Source organism: Zootoca vivipara, chromosome 2 (genome assembly GCF_965207765.1).
Source record: "Zootoca vivipara chromosome 2, rZooViv2.hap1.1, whole genome shotgun sequence".
In the NCBI taxonomy this organism is placed as follows: domain Eukaryota; kingdom Metazoa; phylum Chordata; class Lepidosauria; order Squamata; family Lacertidae; genus Zootoca; species Zootoca vivipara.
Genome location: NC_142584.1, coordinates 96718020 through 96732433, shown reverse-complemented (window position 1 = coordinate 96732433; position 14414 = coordinate 96718020). Strand labels below are relative to the sequence as shown.

Here is a 14414-nt window from a genome sequence, read left to right as displayed (position 1 = left end):
TCAGGCAAACTTCTTCCTCTTTTGCTATAATCACCACACAATTTAATGTGCTTGGAAGGTAGCGTTAGACTCAGAGAGGTCAACAAACGAACAGAACTGAATGGAGAACGACGAAAGCAAAACTTTTCTAGCTTTTTTCTAACCAGATCAGAGGTAATATGCTGGGTTATTAGGAATTGGGCAGCAGAAGCCTAGTTCCAAAGATAATGGAGCACGACGCTTGGAAATGGAGGGGCCTAGCAGAAATACTGCACCAGATGCCCAACTTGATTTTGTAAGAAAGGTGTTGCCAAACTAGCACAAGTCCAGAGAGCAGGAAACATGGTTAAGAAGAGATGGGTATTCTGCTGCAGAAGAGAAGTCTGCAGCACAATATGCACCTATTTAGGAGAGCAAGTGTAGAACGGAGAGAAGATTTAGATTTTCTACCTCAGTGAGAAGGCCTCTACTAAGCTAAGGTGTAGAGCAGCCTTCCCCACCCTGCTGCCCTGCAGATGTTTTAAGACCGTAGGGTCTCCAACTCGCGGATCACGAGGCTATCGCAGCTGTTGCTGTCATGCTGGACTTCAGCTGAGGCTGACCAATTGAGGACTACATATGGTGTCTGGGGAAGAGAAAATTCTTCTAATGAGACACTTGTTTTATCAATTTCCATGAGTGCTGCAGGAGAAAGGCAAGAGCCTTTTTCAATAAGGAAACATATTTCTACATCACCCTCAGTCCACTCCCTGCAACCTGGAATAGGGTTGGGTCACGGGGTAGCTCCTTGCTGGTTTCCATTTTGTTATGCTAATGTTATGCTACATGTATTGTTCTGCGAACTGCCATTCTAGGATTGATAATGTGCCTTATTGGCACTATTAAGTATAAACCAAAAACTAATACAGTGGTACCTCGGCTTAAGAACTTAATTCGTTCTGGAGGTCCATTCTTAACCTGAAATTGTTTTTAACCTGAGGTACCACTTTAGCTAATGGGGCCTCCCACTGCTGCCACCATGCAATTTCTGTTCTTATCCTGAAGCAAAGTTCTTAACCCGAGGTACTATTTCTGGGTTAGCGGAGTCTGTAACCTGAAGCGTCTGTAACCTGAGGTACCACTGCACAGTATGTGAAAGTGGGTTCTGTGTTGCTGGTTGGGAGTCATGAGTTGGGTCTCGGGTCTGTTATCAGTTGAAGACCACTGTTTTAGACTACAACTCCCATCACCCCTGATCGTTGGGCCACACTGACTATGGCTGATGGGACCTGCAGTCCAAACACATCTGAAAGGTGCGAAGTTGGGAACGACTGGTGCTTTTGCCACCATTTCTATGGCAGATATAGTGATTAACTTCGGATGCAAGCCACCCAAAACAAGGGTGCCAGGTAGAGTCTCCTATCTTGGTTTAGATCAGGCATCCCCAAACTGTGGCCCTCCAGATGTTTTGGCCTACAACTCCCATGATCCCTCGCTAATTGGACCAGTGGTCGGGGAAGATGGGAATTGTAGTCCAAAACATCTGGAGGGCCGAAGTTTGGGGATGCCTGGTTTAGATCAAAATCAATCAAAGGATACCTTTTTCTTTTTAATTGCCAATCCTCTTTGAAGAAAGGGGTAGGGGACTGCATGGCCATCTTTAAAAAGATTAACTTTCAAAGATTTTGCCTACTCTCACTCCTGTTCTGACTACTAAGGATACTACTGTTCTGACTCCTAAGGATACTAATGCAGGTAAGAATAGGCTGGGGGGTGGAGTGGGGAAAGAGATTTACCTCCATGTTTGCAGCTTTGTTAATACTATCTCAATCACTTTAGGCTTCTGTTAACACTTTCAAGACATACAAGATAAAACGTGGCTAGCTGATCAGCTATAGCATGGAGCCTGCTCACAGGCTGTTGAAAGGCCTTATCAATGAGAGTGTTGTCAGAAAAACTGCAAGACAGCATAGCAAGTGAATAGGCCATCTTTGCTGAGTTTTCTACAGCCCTGCTGAGTGCGTTCAAACTTGGGGGGGGGGGCACACACATTCTTTTTGCAGCAGAACAGTCCCATTACCATAGAAAATGGGTTAAATGACCCACGAGTAACATTCCTTTATAAAACTAACATCCTTCCAACGCATGTGCAAAAACAGGCTCCAGAAATCTTTTAAGCGAGTTTAGAACTGGGAGAAAACAATCACTAACCATGCAGTCCAGATCTATGTACAGTAACAGAAGGTCCCCAACTTGGGACTTTTGCAAAAGCTTCAGAAAGCATGAACCAGCAGCCCAATCCAGCAGAAATCTCTCTGAAACAACTACACAAAATTACTTCTTTAACTGTTGCCATTCCAAAAAGGAAATGTGTTAATTGCTATAGGGCCATGCTGTATATTTGGAGGGGGGTGGGGGGAAGAAGGGGTGGCTAGCGTTTATTCATCATGACCACACAGAATACTTTCCACATACACTCAAGCAAACAGTCACACTCTTTCACAAAACCGTTGTAATGTAAGACGTGGGTTTGCAATAAATGGACCGGCATAACTGTGGCGTACTCTTTAAGAAAAAAAAGGTTCTACTGCTGCTTCTATGTACTTCTGACTTTTTAAAATCTTACATACTAACAGAGAAGTCATTATCTCGAGTGCTTAACCTTATGCAGCCAAAACAGCACTGTCCGCTCAGAGGAGTGAGGTATCAGCCAGATTGGCAGAAGTCCAAAAATTGAGTAAGTACAAAATATATGGGGAGGGGAAAACCTTAAGTGTGTATTAGGCAGAAGAGAGAGAGAGAAACAGCCCAGGGAACATTGAGCATACAGACCCCTCCAAGTGTCCGGATTTCCCAGGGACGTCCCTGATTTAGAGAAGCCGTCCCGGTTTCTGATTTGATCCTGGAATGTCCCGCTTTTCCTTAGGACGTCCCTATTTTCATTGGAGAAATGTTGGAGGGTATGGGAGTTATCCGACCCCCGAGCCATCTGGAGACAATCCTGTACAGGGAAGTTTTTTTTAATTATATGTTTTTTATATATGTTGGAAGCTGCCCAGAGTGGGGTATAAACAGTAAAATTATAGTTATGGCATGGGACCTCCCTATTTTCATCAGAGAAATGTTGGAGGAGGTGAGTATAGTCACTGGACAAAAACTGCTGACTGTTGGAAGCAGTTACAGGTAGGTAGCCGTGTTGGTCTGACGTAGTCGAAACAAAATAAAAAAAAATTCTTCCAGCAGCACCTTAAAGAAGCAGTGTGTGTGTGTGTGTGTGTGTGTGTGTGTGTGTGTGTGTTCCAGGGAGGGGCGCAAAGAAGAAAAAGGAATAGCGTATCCTGGAAAGGGACATGGGTGGGTGCTGCATCTTGAGAGCAGCACTCTACACTGTTGCAATTCCCACTTGTTTATTCACAACTTGCCAGCCCTTCCATACCTTAAATATTTTGTACCTTCGACGTGGAGTCAGGGGGAAATGTTTTATTTTATTTTCCTAGTGTAGAATTCAACATTAAATGGGCTTGACATGCACAACGTGTTTTCTTTCAGCCACTTTCACCTATCAGTACATATCTCTCACCAATAGCATTATGCACGGGCTTCAGTGGTGGGTGGGGAAGGTGGCCTGGGGAAAAAACCAAAAGATCCTATGTACGGGCATGAGATTATCACTTCTCTACGTCATATTCACAGCCTGCACTTCCAACTTTTTCTGACATTGCGAAACTTCATGTTTCACAGATCACAATGGGATATTTACATCACACTGAGCTAAACGCCAAGCCACACTTGCTTTCCCACAATCCAACTTACACTGGGTAATATTGTTGCTGTTTTCAGCAACATTACCATTACAGTATGTGACCAGGACCTTAATTACAAGGAAGGAAGGAAGGAAGGAAGGAAGGAAGGAAGGAAGGAAGGAAGGAAGGAAGGAAGGAAGGAAGGAAGGAAGGAAGGAAGGAAGGAAGGAAGGAAGGAAGGAAGGAAGGCCCACCTCCACGGCTTTAAAATAATATCAGAAGAGGGTGATGGATGGGGGTGAAAAAGCCTAATATAATTCAAAATGCATGCACCTCTACAAGAACGAGGTAGTATTAAATAATGAAACAAACAAGATACCCAGTTTAGAAGTGAGAGCAGGTGAAAATTGTTTCAAAGATAAAAGAAACAAGTAAACTGGAGACCACATCAAACAGCAGCTTTGTTTTCTTTTAAAAGTGGGGCCTGATAGATGGGCTACTGACAAGAAAGTTGCATACAGGGCACCAAGTGTTGAGGCAAGAGATAGTTCGGCTTTCTTCTCAGGGTGTGTGGTGTGTGTGAAGTGACCTTTTTGTTGTCCCCATGAGCAGGGCAAGGTGATTTATACACTAGCAAAACGGGTGGCCATTATAAGGGATGGCAACGTGTGGAGGACAGGCCTCTATATTGAAAGACCCCCCCACCAGGATTTCTGAAAGGGAGGTGTGGCTACCCAGGGGCAGTGGGTACTCCCAACCAGAAAGATGTGCTTTACTTTTTCCAATATTATAAGTGAACTGCAGCCATTCAAGTTACGTAGGACGAAAAGGAGGGCCCAGGGCCAACATGGCCAAAGTTTGGGGCCTAGAGCTGTGTGCCCCTGATGGCATTCTTGGGTCCCACTCGAGCAGGCCAGAGTGTTGAGAACTGGGATGCTGACAAAGGCAAGTAAACTCTGTTCCAAGAATGCCGCTATTCCATTTTCACTGTGTAAACAAACCTCTCTCTGCTCTCTATATACTTTGAAGTAGATTCACGATGCAGCTTGGCTGCAGACAGGAAGGAACAAGTCCCATAAGAATTCTTTATCAATACAGAGCACCTGAAGGTGTTTTTTTATTATTAAAATATTGGCCGCGGAAAATCAAGGACTGTGCGCCTTGAAATTATTATCATTATTAGTGTTATTTCGCCCAGAGCAATCTGAAATAACATGGAGCTGCGAGAGAATTCTCACCTCCAGTATGTTAAGCGACAACACACCTTTGTTATAAAATTCAACAGCTATTTACATTTGAAATCCACCCAGACTATGAGCGAGCTACAGAGGAATTCTCTTTGCAGCGCTTTGTCCTAGCTGATATTTATATTAGATTAGACAATCTCCTGGCAGGTAGAAAGATTGCTCTGTGTCGCTACAAGCCAAGCATGAGGCTGCTTTGCAATCAGATATTACGAGTTGCAAACCACCCCAGTATCAATCCTTCACTTGGCACAGATATTTCCATACGCATTAAAAAGAGAGAGAGAGAGCCCATAAAACCAAGTTGTGCAATGAAACAATTTGCAGGGAAAGAACCAAGTATGCCACCATAAGCTCAATGAAGAAAAAGGTGGGATATAAATGCAACAAACAAACACAAACTGCATATTGGGCTTTGTCTAATAAAATCCCATGAATTTTAGGGGCCTTTCAGTTTTAAGATTCTAATTTTATAGCCTCGGGGATTTAAATTTCTACACTGCTTTTTCACTCTATGGAGGCTACCAAATGCAATATTCTTCACAGAACATAGGAAGGTGCCTTATACCAAGACAGGCCATTGGTCCATCAAGCTCGGTATTGTCAACACTGACTGGCAGCCGCTTTCTGTAGTTTCAGACAGTACTTAATTTGGCGGGGCGAATGTGTATCCTACATGAGCTTACCTAATCACTACATTTGGTCATCAGAGTCTCTGGATCCCTGCCACCATTTATAATAAGGTTAAGTAATGACTTAAGAGGAAGACGTTTTCAGTTGTGGTACTCTGCTTATGGAATACCCTCTCCATGGAAGCTAGCCTGGCAGCAACTGTGATGCCATTCCAAATCCAGGCAAACATATTTTCATTTGCCCAGTTCTTTAAAAGGTAATATCAATTTTATCTGCTTGGCTGAAGTTTCATGCTGGATTTTTATACTGTTGTTATTCTGCTTTTCCCCCAATGACTTAGCTTGGGCATTGGGAATCTTGGACCCTCTGGATGTTGCCAAACTACAACTTCCATCCCCCTTGGCCTTTGACCATGTTTCGTGGGGCTGCTGGGAGTTGTAGTTTGGCAGCATCTGGAGGGCCAAAGGTTCCCCACACCTGGTTTGATTTTTTAAAAAAAATAGACATACAGGTGAGTTAGGCAGGAAAGTACAAATACACTCTTGATAGTTTCTCTGAGAGGAAGAGCTCCTGCTTCTGGGAATATTCCCAAACCTTGGAAAAATCTGGAAGCTTTACAAGTCATGGGGTGGGGTTCATCTGTTAATGGATTTCAATTATTTTATTATGTAGCATAAGGCTGCCCAGAGCTGTTGGAATCAGGCAGGCTCAACATCTAAATCTGTGTTTCCCAGACTTGGGTCTCCAGCTGTTTTTGGACTACAGTTACCATCATCCCTGACCACTGCTCCTGCTAGCTAAGGATGATGGGAGTTGTAGTCCAAAGACAGCAGGAGGCCCAAGTTTGGGAAACACAAGACTAAATAAAGAAAGCACTGCCAGCATACCATTGGTTGGTGAGTAATAATGATGATTTGTGATGTCACCGTTGGCATAGAAACTATGTGCCCACAGGAGTGAAGATGCTATCAGGCCAGTATTAAGAGCATGGGCATCTGAGAGAGCAGACAAACATCTTGTGTCCGGCTGGGTCATCAAACCTGCTCAACTCAAAAGAGCAACTCTGTACAGCCCTGAGCAAGGTTGTCTGGTGAAGCTGCTGCAAACATGTCTCACAGCTCCACTGGAACAACGGCTGCTCCTGAAAGCTCATCCCAGTCCAACAGGGCTGTACCAGAACAGGCCACTACAAGTGACATGAACCAGACAGACGACCAACCAATGGATCAACTGTCACTATCCGTTACAAAGCTGTCCTTACGCACGCCTAAAGACGACGCCTCCGAGACAGCGACCGACGACTTGCCAGACAAACAAAACGGTTCGGGCGACTCCTTCTCGGAAGGCCAAACATCAACATCGCCGCTGAACGGCGAACAGTTAACCGACTCTGAAGTCATTGTGGGCAACCAGAATGCGGACGACAGCCCCGTGAACAAGGAGCTGCAGGCTATTCTCCAGTGGATGGTGGCTTCTCATCTCAATGTGCCCAACCTGACCTTCATTAATGAAAACGACAATGAACTTGCTAAGCTCCCGCTGCTGGCTGAGAAAGCAGGCAAGAAGGCGTACACGGTGGGAGACATTCTCCAAGAGGTAAAGAAGTACTTTGTGCAACAGCAAATGGAGCCCACGGTGGGAAGTGCACCATCATGCGGACTTCTGGACTGGCTGCTTGCCAATTTGTAATAGGTCAAGCCTCCCCGCGCCCCCTTGTCTTCCTGTTGCCTTAACCAAGCCCAGGTGCCCAAAACATGCTGTTACAAGAGCAGCAGGCGACATCCTCCGAGCGCCATTGGAAAGCCACAGTGCACTGAACTGAACTTGTCGCTACAATGGTAGCCGGGCAAGATCATCCATTAAAAACCAAAAAAAAAGAGCTGAAAAGCGAGTTGCGGAGCCAGGCTATTTTATTGAAACTTTCAGACACCACTTGATATGTAACAGGCTGAATTACCACACCCGGCAGCTGCAACAGAGAGGAGCTGATTTATTTGATGGTAGAGCTAGTGTGCTGTAAACTAGCGATAGGAGGGCTCCACTCAAAAATACGTATTAGTACAGGGGTCAGCAAACTTTTTCAGCAGGGGGCCGGTCCACTGTCCCTCAGACCTTGTGGGGGGCCAGACTATTTTTTGAAAAGAAAAGGAATGAATTCCTATGTCCCACAAATAACCCAGAGATGCATTTTAAATAAAAGGACACATTCCACTCATGTAAAAACACCAGGCAGGCCCCACAAATAACCCAGAGATGCATTTTAAATAAAAGGACACATTCTACTCATGTAAAAACATGCTGATTCCCAGACAATCCGCGGGCCAGATTTGGAAGGTGATTGGGCCGCATCTGGCCCCCAGGCCTTAGTTTGGGGACCCTATATTAGTATTTAAGTGTTCTTGGGAAATGGGGGGGGAAGTGTCAAGTTTATCCAAGGTTTTCCAAGAAACCTAAAACAAACCCCTCAACCTTCTTCCCAAGTATATCCCAAAGAAAGGAAAATGGGTGTCGGGGTAGGGGGGTTATTTACGATTTGATGGTGTGTGTGAAACAGTGACAGGGAGACGGGACAGGTTTTTCTAGCTTCCCTTTAACAGGAAAAGATGCTCTTGACCATGCTCAAGACCCATTTCATGACAGGGAGCATGGGATCTTTAGCTTCTTATGCATCCCAAACTGAATTGGGAAGCAGAAAGAGCTGCACATTCCATGTTCCTAGTAATTTACTAATCACACTTGTGGTCAAAACAGCAAATTTCATGCAATTTATCTGTGGGTTTATTTAAATGTGGGTTGCAAAGTTCTGTCTTGGAGAAATAGCCATTCATTTACTTTTTGCCAAAAGGAAGAGGGGTTCAATAAGCTCTCCTGTTGAAAGAAATGGGATGACTGTGGATTGGATGGATCAAGCACACAATGAAGTAAACGTTCAGAGTCAGTTGTACACCAGGTTAGATCTGCCTAGATTCCCCCCTTGACTTTTTCTTTCTTAACTAGGCAAGACAAGTTGTTTAGGTTAGCCTTCAATGCACCACACCTAAACATCTGTGCTACGCATGAAACCTTAGAGATCAGCCATAAAACGTGCTGTTTAAAATCATTCATAGGCTCCCTCTCTTCCCCAAGATCCTTCTAAATAAAAAGTGGAGTTGGCAGATTTCAAACCAACAACCTTTTTCTCTAGGCTAATCGAACTGGATTCCTTCAATCTTCCTTCCTAGGATTTGGACTTAGGCTTTCAGCCCTAGGTTAGTGATCAGGGATGACTGGAGTTGTAGTCCACAGCATCTAGAGCGCACCATGTTTGCTACCTCTGCCCTGGATCTTTCCCCACATGGGCTCTCCCACGATACTGATACTCGCATAGAGAGCCCGGAAGCTCTGCTTAAAAGGTCTTTGTATACAAGAAAGCTTCACACCCATGTATTTTGAAATACCAATGGCAGAACAGATTTGTTTACCTCCCATTATTACTTCTCTGGTTAAACTGCAGCTTAATGTGAAAGCACCTCTACCAGGCATAGGCAACCTTCAGCCCTCCAGATGTTTTGGCCTACAACTCCCATGATCTCTAGCTAACAGGACCAGTAGTCAGGGATGATAGGAACTGTAGTCTAAAACATCTGGAGGGCGGAAGGTTGCCTATGCCTGACCTCTACACTAACAAGTCTGCAAATATGAATAATGTTTTACAAGAGAGAGCTATGCTCTGTGTGGCAGCTGTGCAGCCCTATTGATCTCACTCTGGCACTGAACACTTTGCAGAGCACCGCTGTGTTCTTTACGAATTAGCTAATCCTGTTTTCCACTCTTTTGGTCAAAAACAAAACAAACTTGGAAACGCTCTTAACTCTGCTTGTGACTTCTTCTTATCCAGTGATTTCTCTTAGCAGGGTCATAATGCTGGAGGAGCTCAAGAATGTAGGATTTCAACCCGCAAGCTGTTGGGTGTTTGGGGTCATAAAATGTCTTTGTGTTTGATGACTGCAGTAAAAAAAAAAAAAAGTCGCCGGTTTATTACAACTAGCTAGATTCTCCATTCCAACCCTACTACAAAAGCAATGAATGCCAATGTTAAACTTATCCATGTTTCTCTGGCGACTGTTGTTGAGGGTGAAAAGGAGATGTGGGGAAGGGCAAAGAAGTCACAATTGGCTACGACTCCCCAGTATGTGGCTCCTACCTAGTGGAAAGCAGGTCTTCAAAATGTTTACCATTACATATGAGGAAACACATCTGCCGTGCGAGACATCGGTCAGCCTCCCATTAGGTGAAACAATGCAAATAAGATAGGTAAGAGTCTTTTCCAAAGATTGTGGGTTGTGTTAAAAAATAATAATCTTCTGTTCTATGGTTTTTGGGGACTTGGGTGTGGTAGGGTGGAAACTAGCAGTGATTCAATGAACATAGCAAGTTCTCACCTTCATTTTCCTCCCGACTGGGAAAAATGGACAGGCAGCTAGCATTCAACTTCAGAGATATGCGATAAAAAAAATTCACTACTATTGTCACTGTTATCATCATCATCATCATCATCATCATCATCATCATGGAAACCTAAGCCATATCAAGGAATTGAGAGTCTGCAACTTTCAAAAGTAACTATCAGCTGGAGGAGACTCTTGAGAGTCCCATGGACTGCAAGAAGATCAAACCTATCCATTCTTAAGGAAATCAGCCCTGAGTGCTAACTGGAAGGACAGATCCTGAAATTGAAGCTCCAATACTTTGGCCACCTCATGAGAAGAGCAGACTCCCTGGAAAAGACCCTGATGTTGGGAAAGATGGAGGGCACAAGGAGAAGGGGACGACAGAGGACAAGATGGTTGGACAGTGTTCTCAAAGCTACTGACATGAGTTTGGCTAAACTGCGGGAGGCAGTGCAAAACAGGAGTGCCTGGCGTGCTCTGGTCCATGCGGTCACGAAGAGTTGGACACGACTAAACGACTAAACAAAAAACAATAACAACCAGCTTATCTAAAAGATCTCATTATTTCTCCCCGACTTACAACTTGGAGGAAATGCAGCAATAGATACCTTGATTTAACAATGGCAGAAGACAAAGAGAACAACGACAGCGAAGTTGTTGCAGGCACTAGAAACATCCTCTCAGGTCACCCATAATAATATCAAAGCTGTTGCCGTAACCACAAAAGCAGAAGGGGAAAGATTGGTAAAAGTGTGGAGACACTTTGGATGCAGAGTTAGGTAGGAGTTAGGTAGGAGGAAAGGGCACTGCTTTCTCTTCAGCAGCCCCCTCTCTTTTCCATCCTGCCACCACCCTAACAGATTCTACCCCTTGCCTCAGGTACCATACAGCACAGCAGCAACTCCTATTCCTCTGCTCACAAGATGCGAGTGTCCTTGTAACAAATGGTTGTAACAAATGGTTCTTACACTCCTGGGAGACCTAAAAAATGGTGTATGTATGTGTGTGCTGGGGAACAGCAGATTGACTACTTTGCATCATCTTTACATCTGTTAGCCACACAAAAGATTCAAAACAGGTTCATTTAACTCGTCTGGTCACAGTCTGAGCATATCTGGGCCATTCTTCATTTTACAAGGCTCTAGAACTGAGCACCCACAGACCAGATACTCTCCATCCAGGCCAGCCTGCAGCTTTTCCTCCTGCTCTCACTCCCAGCACTTCAATTAGGCTTCCAAAAATGCTATTTAATTCAATAGGGTGGTTTTTAAGCCAGCTGGCCAAGGCTTGACATCATGGGGCAATACAAGTGGGGGAAGAAAGATTGATATTTTGCTCCACAACTGCCGCACGCCAACGCCAAAAACACCGCCGCCACCCCACATTTAGGTTTGGGGAAAGGACCTACTGGTGCAAATAGGAGGAGTTTCCGCCCCCAATCCTGAACCTCCCCGCCCCCTTCAAACATACAAACAGCATTTAGACTTAGGAACGACCCTTCCTATGGGCTCTAAAAAGAGTTTTTTTTAAAAAAACAAGCAAAAAGCCTTAATTGCACTAGCGAGGAGAATGTGTGAGCGTGTGTCACTGTGCATAATTCTGTACAAGTCCCCATGTGCGAGCATGTTAAGTGTCTGTGTGTATTAAGAGCATGTGACTGTACTCTCTAGCCCACATCCAGGGTGCAGTGAAAGGTTTCCCAGTCCTTCTCTAGGCCTTATTTTGGTTTCTGAGTCTGGAAGCTAGATTCTGGTGCTCAGCATTCCACCGTCCCTGCCAACAGAACTGGAAATGCAGAGTCCACCGGGACCCTTAATAAAAGACCTGGGGAGTTAAAAATACTAGATGATGGAACAATAAACGTAGCAGAGGGAATTCCACAGCTACACATTCTCTGAAAACAGCTGTAAATAACTCCCACATGTTCTCTTCTGTGGACTATGGTTAAATAAAATTGCTGCGAGAGAAGAATGAGAAAAATGCTCCTCCCTCTGTAACTTTAGAATTAGTACAGATGGCTATCAGAATCTGGTTGCTACACTTTGAGTTTCCTAGGGCAGAACACTGACCGTGTAGCATTAACAGTTGTTAGCATTTAAATGTCTTCACAGGCCTGACTTTGGTTAGCTCAGATACAAATTGTTTTCTTCTGTTCCATGAAAACCCTCCCCAACTGTTTGCTGGTGTCGGAGATGAACCGCTTTGGCAATGTTTTCAAAGCAGAAAGGGAGAAATATAAAAATCTGCTCCCCAGTGAATAATTATGCTAAGTCTCAAAACATTGCAGCACAGATGCCTGGCTGCAGTAGCAACACCTGACTTTCAGCAGCAAATTGAACATGAAAAGTTGCTATATACAAGACAAGTTGCAGGATCAACAAAATCAGGGCAGAATATACAAAAGGCCAAAAAAAATCCAATCTTTTATCTGAGAAGCAGTATGGGCAGTGGTGGTGGTGAGAGTTTAGCTGGAAGTGTGCAGGGTTTTAATTTGTTTATATTTCACATCCAAGTCTGGAAAATAGTCTCAAAACTCACAAGCAACACATGCAATGGCTGAGTACTAATCAGAAAAGCAAGTGTTGGCAGGTTGGGCCTTGCATGGGCTGGGAACCAAATCAGTCCCAATGAGCACCTGAACAGAAAATTTAAATAATGTAGATGGGGGGGGGGTATTCCTAAACTTTGGTCTGTACACTATCCGTGCCCTGCGGCATGTCTGGATTAGTGGTTGAAGACAACACCTCCATCACATTAAATATTCTCATAGATTTTTTAAAGTTGTATTTGTCTTGCTTTTTTTATTCCTTACGTGGCATCTTATTGTATTACAATTTGAATTCTATAGAATTACAACTGCTACATCGGGGAGGAAAACCCATCAAGTGGTCCGCCAAGACCCTCAGCTATTTCCAAGTAGTTTGTGAAGTTTGGGAACTACTGATGTAGATAATAAATCACTGCCACTGAAGAATAAAAGGTAGTTTAAGCATTCACTCTGGTGACTGCAAAACTTTAAACTCCGCAAAAAAATGGAGAAACAAAGCCGGAGACATCTGAGCCTTCCTCTGGTTTGCCCTTCAGCGGTGGCATATTGGGGCGGGAGGTGGGGGGGGAGCAGCAAAATACGCTCAAAATAATGGACCCTTAAGTATCTAGATTTGACTTTGTTTTCTTTGAAATATGAACTATTTGGGGGGAGGGAGGAAGACATGATCGCAGCTGCCAATTTTGACCTGAAAGATGGAACTCTGCAGCTTTCCATATTTTAGCACAGTCTTAATGGAAAAGTAGGAATGCAGCCAATTTGTCTTGCTCTCTTATGTACTCCATGTAATTTGTGGGGGATTAAACAAATATATCAAGGTCACTTCACATCAGTCAGAAGCGCACAATATTTCACAGGCTGTAGGAAGCCTTAAGCTAGGACAGCCCAGCACTGGAAATGTCTAACTAGGACAGCGGCGGCTAAATGTGAGGGAGCTAAGCCACGATGCTGGCAAACTGCACCCTTGCGCAACTATCTTATTAAGAGCCTCCCCTCCTTTTAATAACAGTGTTCACTTTCATGCCTACCGATTGATTTCATGTTGTGTTGCAGAAGATATCTCAGCACTGTAAACAAATGCGCCACAAGCAATACAACAACAGTTAAACCCAGGCTTCCTCAACCTCGGCCCTCCAGATCTTTGTGGCCTACAGCTTCCATGATCCCTAGCTAGTAGGACCAGTGGTCAGGGATGATGGGAATTGTAGCCTCAAAACATCTGGAGGGCCAAGGTTGAGGAAGCCTGGTTAAACCTAACGGCGGAACCATGGCATCACAAAGTAAAAATGAGAACAAACAGCGCCTAATCAGTGGAGGCGGTGCATCAAAGACACCTGATCATCTCTTGGGAGGGGTGTGTGGATGTGAAAAGGCCTATGCCTCAGTCATGTGACACACAGCAGTGGGTAACATGCCCAAGTCTAGGTCTAAGTTCCATACCATGCTGAGTGTACAGTCTGGGCTCGATGGACACCATGCGTACTGCATGTTCTATTCCAATATCATATTCCCTCCCAAGACCTTGCAAGCCTCCTTTCAGGAACTGAATAACAACAGCCACTGACCAAGTATGAAAATGACTGGGCTCAACTGCAACCTTCAATCAATATAGGGGGCAAATGGAAGCAACATCGGCTTTTATATTTCTGAAGCTTTGTTGTCCTGCTTGCTATGCATTTGGGCACCCTGAAGATATTGTAACCCAAATACTTCACGGCGGTTCCCGAGAAAAAGGGGCAAGCTTTCATCTAGGTTTCTCTAAAGTGGACACCATTTTGATTCAAGATGGTGGACGTAGCCTTTCAAGACTGCACGGACGGTAACCACCCATTTCAAAGCCGCACAAGTTCTTTGGGTT

At 44.4% G+C, this 14414-nt stretch overlaps 1 protein-coding gene across 1 annotated transcript in view; it reads right to left on the bottom strand.

Moving 5' to 3' along the window:
• The window catches only part of LRIG1 (leucine rich repeats and immunoglobulin like domains 1), a 130945-nt gene that overhangs the window by 49480 nt on the left and 67051 nt on the right, over positions 1 to 14414 (bottom strand). The window lies entirely within an intron of this gene.